The following is a 9743-nucleotide window of genomic DNA, read 5'->3' on the forward strand; positions in this document are numbered from 1 at the left end:
GAGACTTGAGGTTTTGGGCGAGCGGCATAACGGATATCTGGGGTTTAACTTGGGCATCACAATGGCTGCATGATGAAATGGACTAGAGGCTTGGACTGATCCTAGGGGTTGGAGATCACTAGGGGGTTTCGGAATGATCCTAATGGGTAGAACTTGACAGCTTGTGCGACAGTTGGTCTGTCCCGGCACTAAGGGATAGTACACATGGTGACTGACGCAGTCGAGCAAGATCAAGTAGGATCGAAACCAGAGAGCTTGTACGATGGACACCACTTTGTCCTGGTGCTAGGGGATAGCACACGTGCTGATAGAGGGGCCGGTACAAGGTCAGGTGGATGCACGGCAGCGATAGGGGTTAGCGGTGACGATAGGGCAGCGAGGAACAGCCGGCTGGGTGCTATTAACAATGCGGGTAATAGTGGCTAGAGGTTGCATGGCGCATTCGACTTCGACTCGAGGCCTTTGGCCTTACGGCGGGTGGAGGCGGTACGACATCTTTCCTAATAAGGTCAGGCTCTAAGATCTTAGAGAAAGGGACTCATATGAGGTGAACTGTAGAAAAGAAAGGCATGGATAGGACTTTGGGATTTTGTAGTATTTTTAGGAATTTTCTGAGAATTTTTGGAAGTTGGAAAAGGCTTGAAGTAGGTTTGTGTGTACAGCTGCTGGGTGCACGTAGCAATTAACCAGTAGCTGGCGCAAGCGGTGGGGTCCTCGGGTTACTATTGTGTGGGCCGGTGGACCGAGGTGGTGGATGGAGGGCGCAATTGTACAACTTGTCCATGTGAGCCGGGCGCATGGATTAGGGAGGGTGGAGGGCCAATGGCGTCAGCCGAGCGGGTCCGCGTGTTGGGTCAAGTGAGAGGGGAAGGGAAATTGAGGAGGTGACGGGGGGTGATGGCGTGCCGGCCCGGTGCTAGAATCGGGTGGCGCCAACGCGCCCACCATCTCTGCTGCCGCGGGGTTTGCCAGAGCATGACGATCCGGCGCTCCGGCTTGCCACCGAGCACGCGGGTGGCACCGGGAGGGAGCGGAGGCCACGGGGAGCGCGGCTAAGGGGTCGGGGAGGGGAGAGGAGGGCCGAAGGGGTATGGTCATGGAGGGGCAGGGGTTGGAGCTCTTAGAGCTCGGAGTGGTGCTCGCGAAAGCGGGTCTTTCATCGCACCTGACGCGTCTACCACGCATGGAGGGAGGAGAGGAGAGGTGCGGGTCTTGGAGGAGCGGGGAAAGGAGGTATTTATAGGGGAAGGAGGGGGAGTGGCACTGTGGCGGAACCGTCCAACTTAAACTGGTTTAAATGCGCTTAATCGTTGTCGGATCAGCAATTATTCGAAACGCACGTAAATTAGTATAAGTTCGGTAGTCCGTCGAGTGTCCCTAGGACTCCTCGAACGATCCACGTCATGTCTCATAGCCATACACCAGGATTGCTCCCACGACGGGAAAGCATCAACAAATATTACATTTTTACATACATACAAGGGGTACGAATTATTACAGAACATAGTTTGAAATAAACTTAACAGTGCAGGTTAGAGGGATTCTAGGAGTTTAAAACATAAATTGGTCTGGGTGAGAGATAAACATTTAAGTTTTGCTTCTTAGGGTATTGCAAGACTCGTGACAATACCCTAGTTTTTCGGGGCTTCCTCTTCTGCGGACTCCTGCTGTGACTCTGAAACAGCAACAAGGGATAACCCTGAGTACGGGGTACTCAGCAAGGCTTACCCGACTAACCAATATAATAGGTTTTCTGGAACTACATGATAGTTGTTTAGTGTACTGGCTGACTCACCTTTTGCCAAAAGAGCTTACTAAAAGTGAGACCTTAACTTTATCTTTTAATTCAATTAAGTTATTACCTAACCAATCTAGATGATGATAAAGAAACACTTTTTTGCCAACAGTAGGAAATTAAGTCATACAACAAATTAATTTTGGAAAGACATTGCATTCAAGAGATTATACTACGATGCTCAACAGTGATCAAGTGCATTCATAACCAAGAATTGCAGCGATCCGGATCAATTTACATCCTGCAAGAGAGCACCCTGATCACCAGCTATGTACGACGGTCCGGGTCGTACGTAATGACCTTTCGATTAGCAAACCCAAGGATTGGGAATAAGACTACCCGAACCCAGGGACGCACCCCCACATGGGACCCCACGTCTGGCCTGATCTCCATGTCCCCTGCCAATCTTCAGCATGTCAAGCACGAGTACGAAATATTCCCGATCAGAGAGTCTACTAACCTACCGGGCTTTACTGGTCCCATACCCAGTAAGCAACCAGGTGACAATAACTTGATCAAAGGTTAAGACAACGATCGGGCCTTAACCGAATTAATCTAGCAGATAGAACTAACATCTCTAGCTTCTGTCTGCTTTTTAAACTTCCAAGCTATCTTTCCATAATTAGCATGTATGACCCAACATTTCACCTTAAGGTTCGGTAACCAAGTTACTTTAAGCATCTAAGCATTTCTAAACTTGGGTTACTTACTAATTGTTTGAACAAGTGGCAAATATGTCCTTAAAACAAGGTAAGATCATGCACAAGAATGGGTTTCAATCAACTCCTAGACTTAATGCAGTCACATAGAAATTAACCAATAATTGGACACATGAAATAATAATTCCAAAGTAGATAGGTATAAATGCACCGGGGCTTGCCTTGGTCTATAAAAATGTTAGCACTGTCCGACGGATTGGCTTCACAGGGGATCAATTCAACGATCTCTTCAAACTCCGAAGAACCTTCTGATAATTCCAAGAATTCCTCTTCAGATGCTTCGGTGTCTACGATATAGCATATGCATGGGTTAGTGATGCAATTTTTTGAATACAAGACTATACAACCTTCCTTCATGATAAAGTTGCAAGCCAACAAGTGACTACACAACTTATCATGATAAAGTTGCAAGCCAACACACAAAATACCCGAAAGATTAACCCACCATTTTTATTTTCTTTACTAATCCTATCTTAGGCTTTTTATTTTATTTTTAGAAAATATAATAGATATTTTCTAGTCTCACAACCTAATTCCTATGGGTTAATAGTAATTTGTGAATATGAAAACATTATCCCATATTTTATGCATTTAATAAAGGTTAAGTACTTATTTAAATACCTTAATGAAAAGGCATTAAATAAATACCTAAGTTTTTATTATTTTTCCTAAGGTATAAGAATTTTAATGCATAAAGGAAAATAAAACAATCCTAACAAAATTGGTTTCACTAATTTTGGACACTCCTAGAAATTTCTGTGATTTAAAAGGTGATACACGAATTTAATCTATTATTCTAATAAAAGAAAATCTAAATTTTATCCCAAAACCCCGGCCCAACTTTTCTCACCCGCACCTACTCTACCCTCTCTCACTCACGTTGGGCCCGCGACTCGGGTCCACCTTCTCCTCCTTTTCCTTTTTACCCGCCGGCCAGTGGGCCCACTGGGCCGATTCCTTTTCTCTCCTCCTTTCTTTATTTCCCTGCCGGCCCAACGGCCCACCCTTCTCTTTCTTTCTTTTCCGCGGCACCCGGCATACCAAGTCGGCCCATTGGCCTCTTTCCGCACCGGCGCCTGGCCTGCTAGACCCGGCCCACCTTACTCTTCCGCCTGACCGGCCCTTCTTCTTTCCCCTTCTTCTTCTGACGCGCGGGGCCCGCCGACGCTAGCACCTTCTTCCTCCTCGCGCCAAAACAGAGCGCGGCAGGGGGCAGCGCGGCTTGACGGTCGGCGCCCCACCGGCGACGGGGCTGGGCTGGGGAGGCATCCCCAAGCGACAGCACACCCGTGAGCGACGGCAGCTCCCCGGGAGATGGCCGGAGCTAGCCACTCCATGGCGGCGGGCGGCGTGACCAACGGCCGGCCGTGGCCAAGCACGGCAACGACGTCACTCGTCTCTCCAACTACCCCTACAACTTTCTAGTGATCCCTGGACTTACCCCAAGCTTACCACAAGGAAGGAGAGTGGCGGCAAGGTGAAGCTCACCGTGAGCAGGAGGTCTGGCGGCGGCGGACGGAAACGGCGACGACTAGGAGCTCGCCGGCAGAGAAGCGGGGTAACAAGTAGGCACGGCTGTTGGTAAGGTGTCAGCGGAGGTGTGGGCGAAAGGAATCGACGGGGAAGGCGTCGTGGCGGGGAAATTTGATCGGCGGCAGTAGCTTGACAGAGAACCACGGGCGGCGGTAAAAAGGCGGCACGGTAAGAAGCGGTGGCGGGAGCGGTAGTTATACGAAAGATTCACCATGCGCATGGGTGACACCGTGGCCTAGTGGTAGGCTTGCGTGGTGAGGAGGTGGCCCTAAGCGTTGAGCTGGACAGCGGGCAAGGGTGCCGACGGCGACACGTCTCGCCATCTCTGTTTTTCTTCTCCCCCTTTCTTTCTCTCATCAGAAAGTTCAGATTCTCCCCACGACCGATTTTCAATCCGACGGTCCCCAAGTCTCTTAAGCAAAGTTGGAGATAATCTTGAGTCTTCGATTTATATTTGAACTTCCACCCAAGATAAACATCCTAAGGTTGCAAATTTTGAATTCTTTTCTTGGGCAAACTGAAATGCCCTGAATTTCTGATTCAGTTCGACAGTCACTTGAGCATGGTCGTTTACCCTTCTTTTGATCCATTTCCAGTGGCCCAAACTCATTCCTCATAGTCCAACCACTAACCATTCATGCTCTACAACTAACAGAGATCCCATTTTGCTCATAAACACCTATACCTCTTGCACTACATTCTTCTGAATTTCGCTCCAAACATAGCTACTTATTGATGTTTTCAGACTTAGAGAAAAGTACAGTTCAGTAGTTAGGCCGAAAATGGCAAAGTGCTGACTTTGAGCCTCAATTTGAATTTGATCCCTTTACTATTCTTGACCAACAACACCCTATTATACTTGTCCAAAGATCATACTTCATTGCTGTGTAGATGCTTTTTTCCACTTACTTGGAAAGTTTGGCAGAAATTAATTTCCAAGTTGGATACTTGCACTGTTTTCTGAAATTTCTATTTTCAGACAGTGAACAGTACTCGACTGGTTTTTGTTTTTCAATTGCTTTTCTTGAGGGGTTTTGACCTAGGATTAGTCTCCAATCTTAATCCCTGAAGTTTGAAACACTCTCAAGCCTTCATTTCATATTTTTGCCAAATTTTTCCGAATTTAAATTCAAAACATCAAATTTTGGTCATATTCGACTTGTATTTGACTTTTAGTCAATTTCTTCCCTTTTTCTCCACAATTTACTCTTAACCTTTCTTGGTCATCTTTGATTATCGAAACACCAGGTGTTACAGGCACACGATGGCCGACGGATGACGGGATAAGGATGACTGGCGTGATGGATGGATGTGGCCTACCGGGGGCGACGTACCTGGGCAGTTGCCTTCATGGCCAAGCAAAGGAAAGGGTAGGGGCACTACCGGCACGGCAACGCGGCAGTGTGGCAGTGCGGCGCAGGGCGGTTGCAGCGGTGAACGGGAACAAGAGTGAGGGAAGGGGGAGGATAGGAACGGAGTTATTGCCGGGAAGAGGGAGGGTGGAGATGTGGCGTGGAGAGCAACAGGTGTGCGCAGTGGCGAGAGGGTGGGGAGGAGGTGGCCGAGCCACAAAGGTGGCAGGCGAGGGGGGACGCACTGGGGGTGACGGTGGTCACGGCGCGACGTCGTGCATGTCATGCGCGGTGACCGCGCACGGCACGGGTGCACGCGCGTTGCGTGGTGTGCGGGCGTGTGGCGAAGGTGAGGGTTGGAGGCGGAGGCGAGCGAGGCATGGCGTGGTGAGGGGGTGTGTGGCGTGTGGATGAGGGAGGAGGAGGGAAGGTGTCTTGGGAGCAAAGGCGGCGAGGGGTTCCGCACCTGTTGGGTGACGCCGAGCGTGGCAGCGTGCGGCGGCGTGCGGTAGCGTGCAATGGTGTACGGTGGCCGGCAACAGGATAGGGGGAGGAATGATGCTGAGAGAGAGGAAAGGGAGATGAGAAGAGATGGATGGGGAGGTGGAGATGCACCAGCGCGCGGAGGGGTGGTTACTGCGGCGGCGGCACGGTAAATGCGGTGCGGTGCCGCCATGATGTTGGCGTGGTGGCACCGGGGGAGCAGGTTGCTGGGCGGCAGCGGCGCTGGAGATGGGCGAGTGGAGGCAGGCTGAATGGGCCGTGCAGTGTTGGGCCGAAGCGAGCGAAGCGCTGCGCTAGGCTGCGTGGCGGAATGGGCCGGGTGAGTGGGCCGTGGGGTGTGTGGGCTGGTTCATTGCTGCAGGAGGTGGAGGCGGCCTGTTGCGGGAGTAGGAGTAGGCCGGGCTAGAAGAGGAGGAGAGGAGGGGAGGATAGTGGCCTGGTAAAGAATAAAGAGTTTGGTAATTATTTGAATGGAGTTTTGATAACCAAATTTGAAATAGGTTTCAAGTTTGGAGATGGTTTAAAATGTGAGTTTGAATAGGCCAAAAAAGATAGGGTTCTTGGGGAGGTCCTAGGCTTGAGGGTGTTGGAGGAAAGCTAAGATTGGATTGAGATCTCATGGGATTATGGGATTGATATTCAGATGGAAATTTGAATATTAATCCTAAGATTCGAAAAGAGAAAGTTTTGGGGTTCTATCTTCAAAATTCAGAGAGTTGGAATAGATTTCCTAAAGGGGAGCAATCATATCCATCATGTATGTTGGTTTAATGCATGATTTGTTTGTAAAAATGGTTTTGTATATTTTAGAAAAAGGAGTTTATGTTATAATTATAGAAAATTTTTAAAAAGTCCATATTTTTAAATGTTCTAAACAATGGGATGTTACAGCTAGGTTGAGTCGTGCGTGGCTACCTTTATGTGGCCCCACACTACTGACCAGCACTATGACTCCTTGTAGCCTTCAGTGATCGCGGTTAGCACCATAGTAGAATCAGTAACTTGTCGACTAGAGGTGATCCTGCATGGGGCCTATAAACTCCGGCAAATAGTTTCTCAATAGAGAAGTAGATCCACCGTCGCCTTAGCTCACCACCGGCCACCATCGGAGTTCGGCCGCCATCATGGTCAGCACCGTCAGACTCAGTGGAGAACCAGAAGCCTTTAGTGATAGGCACTTTACCCCATTTGGCACGTAGGACCTAGTTCACATCTCCGTCGAGGAGAATTGGTGCGAGATTGCTTCGATCTGTTTTGTTGTAATCCTCCATGCACCCCAACTAGAAGACATATTTTTGAACCCCTGCACGTATCTCCTCATCGTGCCCACAGTAAGCTCAAACACGGTCAGCGTGTTCTCCGTTTATTAGGTGCCGCCACTGGAGATGAGTGCTGGTGGGTAAGTTTTTCCCAGGTCGGCATCAAGTCCACCATGTGCATCATGGCCCAAAAATCCCAGGAGCCCTCTTTTTTCCCCCAATCTTTGCAATGCCATATGATCACCATGTCCTTGATGGGCTATACATGTGGATTGTTGTGTTTCTATTGTGTAGGGATGAAAACTATCGGAAACAGTCGATAATGATATCATCTATATGAGAATGATTATCGGTCGATCAAGAATTTTACTAATTTCACTATTCAACGGAGACTACAATATGGTAATAATATAAATAAAAAATCCAAATCTAAATACGATAGTTTTCGAGAGCTATATCACTTATACAGAAATGATTCGAAAACGAGCCTTAGTAAATGAGATTTTTGGTTATGGTTTTCATCCTTAGTTATGCCTAGTTTTTTTCCAATAATATTTCTACACATGTCTTGTTTTTTCGCTGATATTAAAGGTCTTCTGTCTTTGTTATAACTCTTGTTATTGTGATTACAATGTGAAACGTTTGCATCGTCTGACCATGTCCTCCAAGATGCTCTATGTTGTCAGAGTTAACAATGGTGAGCTCTTTAAACAAAGAACACATGTTTTATTGAGAATATATATAAGTTTGCGTTAATAATAATATAACTTTGCATATATAGAAGAGCCAGAACTGGTTGGATGTTCGGTGTGTTTTACAATACCATCGACAACTTTATGTGTTAGACATATCTATTCTTCATCTAGAAGAAGTCTGGCGTACAAAAGCGGAGGAGAACAAATTTTTCAAAGAGTGCTGGCAGAAGAAGGATGGTGACAGGCTTGAGAGGGAGAGGAGAACCTAAGGAAGGAGCAATTCGGACAACAAGGGCTGGACCTTGTTCAATTGGACAAAATAGTATTAACCTTCTTTCTTGCTTACTTATTTGCTACAATAACACAAATGCTTTGAATGATGCTATCTTTCAATATTGATATTTATATCTTTTTGTTATATATGTTCTCAATTAATTTTTTTTCTTTCGTTTCAGAGTCAACACATTAAGATCCATCGAATGGAGGATTCAAGTTAACTTTTTTGTCTATCGAGTACAATGATCATAATAATTTGGTTTGTCAAATTTAATAGTTTTTCATGCATGTCCCCTTATTTCCTCATTGTTATGTTGGTCTTCTTGTTCCTATTAATGTCTAGATCTTGAATGAGGCATGTTGTTATACAAAAATATATTTGGGACAAGAAAATTTAGATTACGCCTTTGATTCTTCTTCTTCTAAATTTAAGTATGGTATAATAAGCATTGTCCTATTATTTAGATGATGTTTCCTTCTCAATTATTTGCGGCAAGAAAAAATGTCAAAGGATAGAGATAGGATAAATCTATAACTCTTGTAGATAATATACTCTTGGGGTTTTAAACTAGTATTGTAGCTCTTTTGTTCGACTGGGTAGCACAAGCTAAACAATATAATTCTATTTCACTTTTCAAACAATGTACTGCTTCCGTTGTACGAAGAGTGCAATTCTAATTTTGTTTAGATTAATAATACCATGAAAAAGTCTCATATGCCCTCATTTGTTGGCTACATGCAACTAACTAGACTTCCTAAAAGCACAAGTACAAGTTAATTTTTGCATGCGGATCAATACGGACCATTTAATTAGGCAAATAGTCGCGGTGCAATGTGGGGATGTTCCTCCTCTGAACAGGGAAGACAAAGGGGTATGAGAGATAAAGGCACAAAAATGGGAGAAGTGAGAAGAGCTCCATTGAGTCCTCTTCTCATGACCCTTTAGCTCCTTTATATAGAGAAAGGATGGGTGGCAATTTGCCTCCAAACCCTTGGTGGGTACATCATTTAATAATTAGCCCTTGAGTTTTCGCATAAGACCCATTTCCTTCACGGGCTAGACCATTCCCCCAACATGCAATTTCTGGGTTTGCACTCTTTATGAGATTTTTTCCCCAAATATCAGGATTGTACTTTGCATCGGACGAAAGTTATGTTTGTATGTGAAAGAAGATCATCCAACACCGAAGCTCAGTAATCTAGCATGTTGTACTCTCTCTTCAAATTGTGGATGACATGTTTGGCTCCTTGAGCCATTATATATGTACATACATGATACTACTTTTAATTAAAAAATAAGGTTCACTTCCTAAAAAAAGTACTAAAGCACAAAATTTCAATTGACTTGCTACTTTTCTGTAAAATCAAGTCCAATGGTGTACAACATCGTCCACAAGTGAGATGAATTTTATTAGATAGAAATTAAACCTTTTCACTATGAGGATACACTCTCATGCACAAATGTCCAGGGTCCATCCCACTTCTACATCATCAGACAGCTTTTGACATATGTTACAAAGGAAAGGGGCAACTCTAGGTCTCTAGCGAATGAAGGCTCACCCTAAGTCGGGACCCCAAGTAATAAAGTGGTTATTTTTTAGTAGATTAAT

This window comes from Setaria italica, chromosome V (assembly GCF_000263155.2).
Source record: "Setaria italica strain Yugu1 chromosome V, Setaria_italica_v2.0, whole genome shotgun sequence".
Taxonomy (NCBI): domain Eukaryota; kingdom Viridiplantae; phylum Streptophyta; class Magnoliopsida; order Poales; family Poaceae; genus Setaria; species Setaria italica.